This window comes from Cryptotermes secundus, unplaced genomic scaffold, assembly GCF_002891405.2.
Source record: "Cryptotermes secundus unplaced genomic scaffold, Csec_1.0 scaffold2954, whole genome shotgun sequence".
Classification (NCBI taxonomy): domain Eukaryota; kingdom Metazoa; phylum Arthropoda; class Insecta; order Blattodea; family Kalotermitidae; genus Cryptotermes; species Cryptotermes secundus.
This window is the reverse complement of record NW_019732008.1, coordinates 5,136-12,281: the sequence shown is the minus strand read 5'-3', so window position 1 is coordinate 12,281 and position 7,146 is coordinate 5,136. Positions and strand designations below refer to the sequence as shown.

The 7,146-nt window shown below is 42.9% G+C and overlaps 1 long non-coding RNA gene across 1 annotated transcript in view; it reads left to right on the top strand.

Annotated features, from left to right (window-relative positions):
• LOC111867548 overlaps positions 1 to 6,331 on the top strand; it is a 16,164-nt gene extending 9,833 nt beyond the window's left edge. The window contains exon 3 of the long non-coding RNA XR_002843364.2: positions 6,271 to 6,331. This is a non-coding gene — a long non-coding RNA (uncharacterized LOC111867548). The remainder of the gene's footprint in view (positions 1 to 6,270) is intronic.
• The last annotated feature ends 815 nt before the right edge of the window (positions 6,332 to 7,146 follow it).

Here is a 7,146-nt window from a genome sequence, read left to right as displayed (position 1 = left end):
TTCGGTTACAACGACACTATTTTTAGGTCCCTTTGATGACGTTATAACCAAGTTCTACTGTATTGTGTTTTGGTCACAATAATGTCGAGTGTAAAGTGAGTTCAAGTTCTCTAATGTTACTGTAGTATTTTTTGTATAGTGTGGTGTTGTAGTGTTTTCGAGAATGTTAAGATTTCCTTTCACCCACACTGGATTCAAACGTTTCACCTCTTTCATACATATCTTATGCATCTTGGATGAAGAATACATGCTTATAACAGGGTATTATGCGAAATGAAACACATTTCATTGGTGTTATGCTAGGAATGCTGTTCAATGACATTGTGTAAACTGTGCATGGTGGTGGGTAGAGTATGTGTTATAGCATGAAGAATGATGGCAAGTGACTTCTAAGTTAGAAATTTATTTTTTTTTTGTGATAGGCAACGGATTCCAGGCTTACATGTGCTAGGAGGTAGTATACAGCATCAGGTTATTATTTTCTTTCCATCCATTAAACTGCTTACAGAATCACGTTGTTTACAGGAATGCACGAGTTATAGCTGATATTCTTGTAATTGTATTTTATAGTTATTCTAGAACATATATATAGTGATGTGTTCGTTTTTTGTTTTATTGCTTAGAAGACTGTTGAATGATACTTTCTTAGGTTCAGATCGTAATCAGTGATTTCCCTATCTAATATGTGAGCACTAGTATTGTGGGGTTGATACCTTTCACGCAAAGTATATGTATATCCTTCAAATATGTCGAAAACATAATAGAGTTAATAATTGGAAAATTTGTAAAGAGAATATTTCGGGAACTGCTGGAAATTGTAAGAGTCAGTGAAGATAATTGTGATATCATGCACTTGAGAGCGTTCTGAAATGTCAATATTTCGGGGGAAAAAATGCATTTGAGACCATTATAAATATCTTAATATATTCCAGGTTTCATAGATTACGTAGAGAGTTTACCAGAAAAATATATGCAAGAGTTTATCTTGTGAGAAAATTCGGAAATAAAATGACGCGTATAAATATATAGTGATTTCATACGCTATCAGAGACATTTCGGAAAAAAAAATGCATTTAAGACCATTATAAATATCGTAATATATTCCAGGTTTCATAGATTACATAGAGTGTTTAACAGAAAAATATATGCAAGAGTTTATCATGTGAGAAAATTCGGAAATAAAATGTCGCGTATAAATATATTGTAACGGGTTTAGTTACTGAAGAAGCCGTTCGGATTGTTAATTTGTTTTTTAACAACCTAAAAATCTCGGCTACAATTATAACGACGTTGCGGGTTTACACAATTTACAAACCCTACACACAGATCAATTCACTCTCACGATTGACTCGTTACAATTCAATTCAACTCGTAACTCGCCGCTGGCTAGATTATGTTCAACTGTAGGCTGCTGCCTTTAGAACTCGTTCACTCCTGATCACACCCTGACTTCCGACTGCTGACTAACTGCTCAGCCGGCTTTTATTCCGTTCGCTCTTGCCTGTTGCCCTTGTCAACAGCGTCGTTGCTTGCCTCGTTACAGTAGGAAGCGGTACCAAGTGTTACGTCACCGCGGGGAGGGACGGGGTGTTGACTGGCCTATTACCATGATAACGACAGCATTCCGATGCCGCCACGTACCGCTGGGGTGAGAGGTGTTGTCCATTGCGCAACATGTCGCACTGTCCTTCCTTAAGGCTGTTCGTCCCGAATAGCCTAAAGGTGCATTCCTGTTCCTTTTCTTTGGAGGCTGTTTTCTGCGTCTCCTGGTATTTCGGCTACTCCTTGCAGCGATTGTTCTCCGACCGTTACAACCGCTCCCCTCTTAAGACCTCGTCTCGAGCGGTTTCCTTTCAACTTGCCTAGAAGATCCCGTTGTATCACATTCATTCGTCGCACATTCAGTCTTCGTTCATTCTTGCTAGGGAGGCCGGTGCTCCTACTACCGGTTCCCCCCATACGGGCTGTTTCCCTTTTTTCGTTTTGGAGGGGGTCGACTCCTCCATAAGTTCCATTTTCTTGTTATGTCTTCCCTGAGAAGTTCTTTATGTCGATGTAACAACACTTCAGGTGTGGTCCACAGTTGCTGTCGTCGTCGTTCCTCCTGGTCTTCCAGCCGCTTGCTGGTACGAGACCGTGGCGCCAAGTCCTTTCTCCGGCATCCGAATGTTCCCTGGGGAGTTTCCTTGTTGAAGGCATTTCTCCAACGTGCTACTGTCGCGCGACGGGATGTCTTCCTGCAGGTGGCAGCCAACTTCATCCGGGATTCATAATCTCCTCGGGTCCAACATTTCTTGAAGATATTCCTCCTGAGCCATGGCACTGTTGCACGGCGGGACACCTTCCTGCTGGTTTTCTTCTACCGTGCCACCTCCACACGGCAGCTCGTCCCTCTGTCGGTTACGGCCAACTTCTTCTGGGGTCCACAACTTCCCCGTGTCGGATTCTTCATATTTCGCTGGTGCCGGTCCCTACGCCTTTTCTTCTCCGGTTCTCCGACCGGCATTACTTCGGCGTCTTTTACGGGTACCTCTCGTAGTTCTGCCGCCTCAGGTTTCATGTTCACTGAGGCCGGCTTTTCATCTTATGGACGTGACTACATTTCTCGGCAGGCCATGGTCACTCCGACCGGTATCACTATGGGGACCTCTTCTTGCTGTGCCGTCCTTGCTTGGGTTGCTCTCGTCTCCGCGGCAGTCTTTTCTCGCCAGGCGACCATCTCTTCTCGCCAGGCTTTCGAGTCGGCGTCCATTTTCGCCACAATTATTGCTAGCATTTCCATTCGTTGCATTTCTTGCTTCTCCATTCTAGCCATCACTGTTCCCTCGCTCTGTGCGGGTATCACATGGTCCTTTGCCACTATTAAGCTGGAAGGACGGGGTCCTGCCCCAGGACTCCATAACGATACTTCTTCCGCCAGACGCAGAGTTTGGCGCCCTATGTCCACCGACGCATCATAGGCGCGCAGTATGTCCAGTCCCAAGATGAGCTCATCGGTGATATTCGTGACGAAAACCCACATTGTAATTGGTCGGCGCCCTAATGTAAGGGTCAACAGAACTTCTTTCAGGATGGGTAGGGATCTTTCAGAAACAGTCTGCAGCGTGAAATCTGGATTTGACTGTCTTTCAGGCCATTCGGCGGCGATATCCGGTCTTACTACCGTGATGTATGATACAGTGTCCACTGTCACCTGGCACGGCTTATCACCAAACCATCCCTGGGTAACCAGACTGGTGTTGGCTTTCTCCGTAGTGTCGGTGAGCGCGTAGTGTGGGGGCTTTAATGCATATGCCGGCGTTCGCCCTTCTCCGCCGGCCGTCGCTCGTTTCCCGACGGTTGGTCGTTTCTCCAGCTTGTTTCCGGGTTGCCATTCTGATTTCCTCGGCGATTTCAGCTTATTTCCTGGAGGTCCTTTTCTGTCCTGGTGCTGTCTATTGTCATTTCCTCTGCCGTAGTGGCTATTGCTCTCAAAGTTCCAGCTTCTGGACTGTTGAGCGTCTCCTAGTTGGGTGGGGGACGATCAGAATTTCCGGTATGTCTTGGTGCTATCTTCGTGATGTCTAGCTGCTACCAGTACCGTCTGCAGCTCTAGTGCTTGTCGGAGGGCTTCGTTTACTGTCTTATACCCTCCCAGCAGCAGCTGAATCTTTATATCGACATCTCGTATTACGTATACGAACGCTTTTCCTGCCTCTCGTCCTAAATGGTCTGCAGGTAGATTGGGGTAGGCACGAAGTGCAAGCAGCTCAATGGCCGTGGCAAAATCTTGCAGGGATTCTCCAGGGTTCTGCGTCCTTGTTCTTAACTGGCAGTGGTAAGCAGCTGCAAAGTGTTGGTCCCCGAAACGGTCCTCCAGTACCTGAAGTGTTTCCTCGTAAGTTGTATTTGCCGGAATGCCGGGCAGCACTTCCGCCGCCGACCTTTCAGGGCAGTAATTAGGTATGTCGATTTTTCCCGATCCGACTATTGGTTGTGTTCTGCTACGGTCTCGAATTGTCGCCGGAACACGCTCCAAGTTGAATTTCCGTTGAATATCGGTGGCAGAGCTGTGCTCGCGACGATTGTTGATGTATTTTCCCGCTCGGCCTTCATCTGTACTATGTCCAACCGGGCCTGGAACTCGCGTTTGGTTTCGTCAATTGCTGCGCAGGTTTCATTGTAGTTTTTCGTTAGGTCTTCCTGGAGATTTCGTTTGTCGTGTTCAACGATCGCCAAAATGTTTTGAACTCTTATGATGGATTTTATCATCCAACTGTGACCGCATAGATCGCATTTCGGCCTTCATTTCTTCCTTGTCGGCCTTCCTATCGACCGCCGCCTTTTATTGGTAGGCGACTAATTTTGTCAGCATGACTTTTTTTTCTGGTTGATGTCTAATTTTGCCAGGAAACATATCTTTTTTTTTTTCCTATCGTCCTTAATCTCTTCTTGATGGGTTTTCATGTTGGCGTCCATTCTTGCCATGAAATCTTTGTGTTTTTGTCTAGGGGCCTCCGTCTTCTCTTGGTTGTCTCTGATTTCCTTCAGTAGAAGTTCCATCATCTGTTGCATCTCCATTTTTTAGCAGTAAAATACTCGATGCACAATAATTCAGTTATTTCTCGAGGCGTGGTCAGGTTCCAGAAAACCATTCTGACACCAGTGTAACGTGTATAGTTACTGAAGAAGCCGTTCGGATTGTTAATTTGTTTATTTAACAACTTGATAGTCTCGGCTACAATTAATTATAACTTTGCGGGTTTACACAATTTACAAACCCTACACACAAATCCATTCTGTCACGATTCACTCGTTACAATTCAGTTCAACTCGTAACTCGCCGCTGACTAGATTATACTCAACTGTAGGCTGCTGCCTTGAGAACGCGTTCATTCCTGATCACACCCTGACTTCCAACTGCTGACTAACTGCTGGCTAACTGCTCAGTCGGCTTCTATTCCGTTCGCTGTTGCCCGTTGCCCGTGTCAACAGCGGTGTTCCGTGCCTCGTCACAGTAGGAAACGCTACCACGTGTTACGTCACCGCGGGGTGAGACGGAGTGTTGACTGGCCTATTACCATGGTAACGACAGCGTTCCGATGCCGCCACATACGGCTGGGGTGGAAATAGTTGCCCTCCATTGCGCAGCATGTTACAATATAATGATTTAAAACGCTATTAGACACATTTCGGAAAATATGCATTTAAGACCATTATAAATATCGTAATATATTCCAGGATTCATAGATTACGTAGACACTTTAAAAGAAAAATATATGCAAGTTTTTATCATGTAAAAGAATCAGGAAATACAATGTCCCGTATAAATATATAATGATTTCATACGCTATCAGAGACATATTTAGGAAAAAGTGCATTTAAGATCATTATAAATATCGCAATATATTCCAGGTTTCATAGATTAAGTAGAGACTTTAACAGAAAAAATATATGCAACAGTTTATCATGTGAGAAAATTCGGAAATATAATTTGTCGTATAAATATATAATGAATTCATACGCTATCAGACATTCAATCGTAAGATATTTCCGCCGGCCAAACAGTGCTCAACTGAGCTTAACGATGCGCAATAGTAATTTGCGCACACCTGTCATAATGTACACTCACAACCTAACATTAGCGTAAATTACGGAGCTTCGCCCCATGCAAGTTACAGATGGATGCGCAGTAGCCTACTGCGCAAACCTAACCTAACCTAACCTAACATCAGCGAATGGTACCCCGGGTTTCCGGTGGGTGCGAAGCAGTTCATTGCGTACACGTACGAGTGACGTCATACACGAAGCTGCTATTTAACGGAACGTAATATAGGATTGTCGTAACATGTAATATAAATCGAAATATGCCGTTAGGTATAAAATTGAGGGTCTTTACGGTTTTTCTACCCATAATATCAATCTATCCACTTATATTCCAAGGTTATATTTCTAAGTCATAGCTTAGATTGTGTCGAAAACACCGCTCCCACCTCACGAGTTTGCGCATCCCCCACGGTGATACAAATGATTACTGAATATCACTTATTATGTTATTATGCTGCCCTCCAGTGGCATAACGTAATGACGGAAAATCGTTTTTATCAGTGAAATCGTTCCCTTCTCGTGGATGGATACGCGAGCAAGTGGGTGACTGCTTGGCAATTGTTTCGTCCGAAATTCCCTTCCTGGATAGGAAGAAGAATAATATTATACATTAAAGTGGGTAAAGAATATAGTGAGAAAATACCTCCCTCTAATGGAACTGACAATGGAATGTTTCTGTTTCAGTCATGTTAAGAGGTTGGCTGCCCTGTCACTGCGATCTACATATCCGATGTACAGAGTCAAGGTACGTTACTTTCCTTTTATCAAGAGGTGTTTATAAATAATAAGACGGTGTTATGTGTGTATATTTATATACATATATGAAGAAGTTCTGATTAATTATCTGCCTGAAAGAATATCTTAAAGGATTTCAGCAAGATAGTGCAAATGGTAGGCTTTAATGTGTGTGTTATCGTGGATCTAGTAATGGCGAGTGCACGAAATTTTACAAAGATGTCTCATGTGTTCGAGAACGAAATCGAAGTCTTTTCCCTCTGAAGAATGAAACTGAAGTATGTGTGAAGGAAGAATACACCATAAGTTACATGTATTGATTTAACCAAACCAAAGTAAGTGCATATAAGAATAGTGTGCGTGTGTAGTGAAAGACATTGTGTATTTGAGGACATTCTTGCACTATTAATAATAATCTCGTGTGAAGTATGTAGGGTGATTTGCAGAAAATATATTTCATTGGTTATATGGATAGAGAGTGAATTAGATTTTATGAGTGCATATTTAATATGACAGAAATCAGGGTGTAATTTCGGTATGTAGTGTCTGGATATTACACGTGTGAGTAGGTTATTAGTCAGAGTGATATACTTCTTTTTGCATTCGTATAAGTAATGGTAAGAAGAGGGTGCAAAATGAATTTCTAGTTCCCATTCAAGAAGTTATTTTTTAAATTATAACTTAGTTCTGTGTGACAGAGTGTGGTGGTTATAATAATAAACGAATTTTGTTTTGGTCACAATAATAATCAGTGTAGACTGAAGTTTAAAATCTCTAGTGTGACGTTATATATTTGTGTGTAATATATACAGTGATGTGTATGAG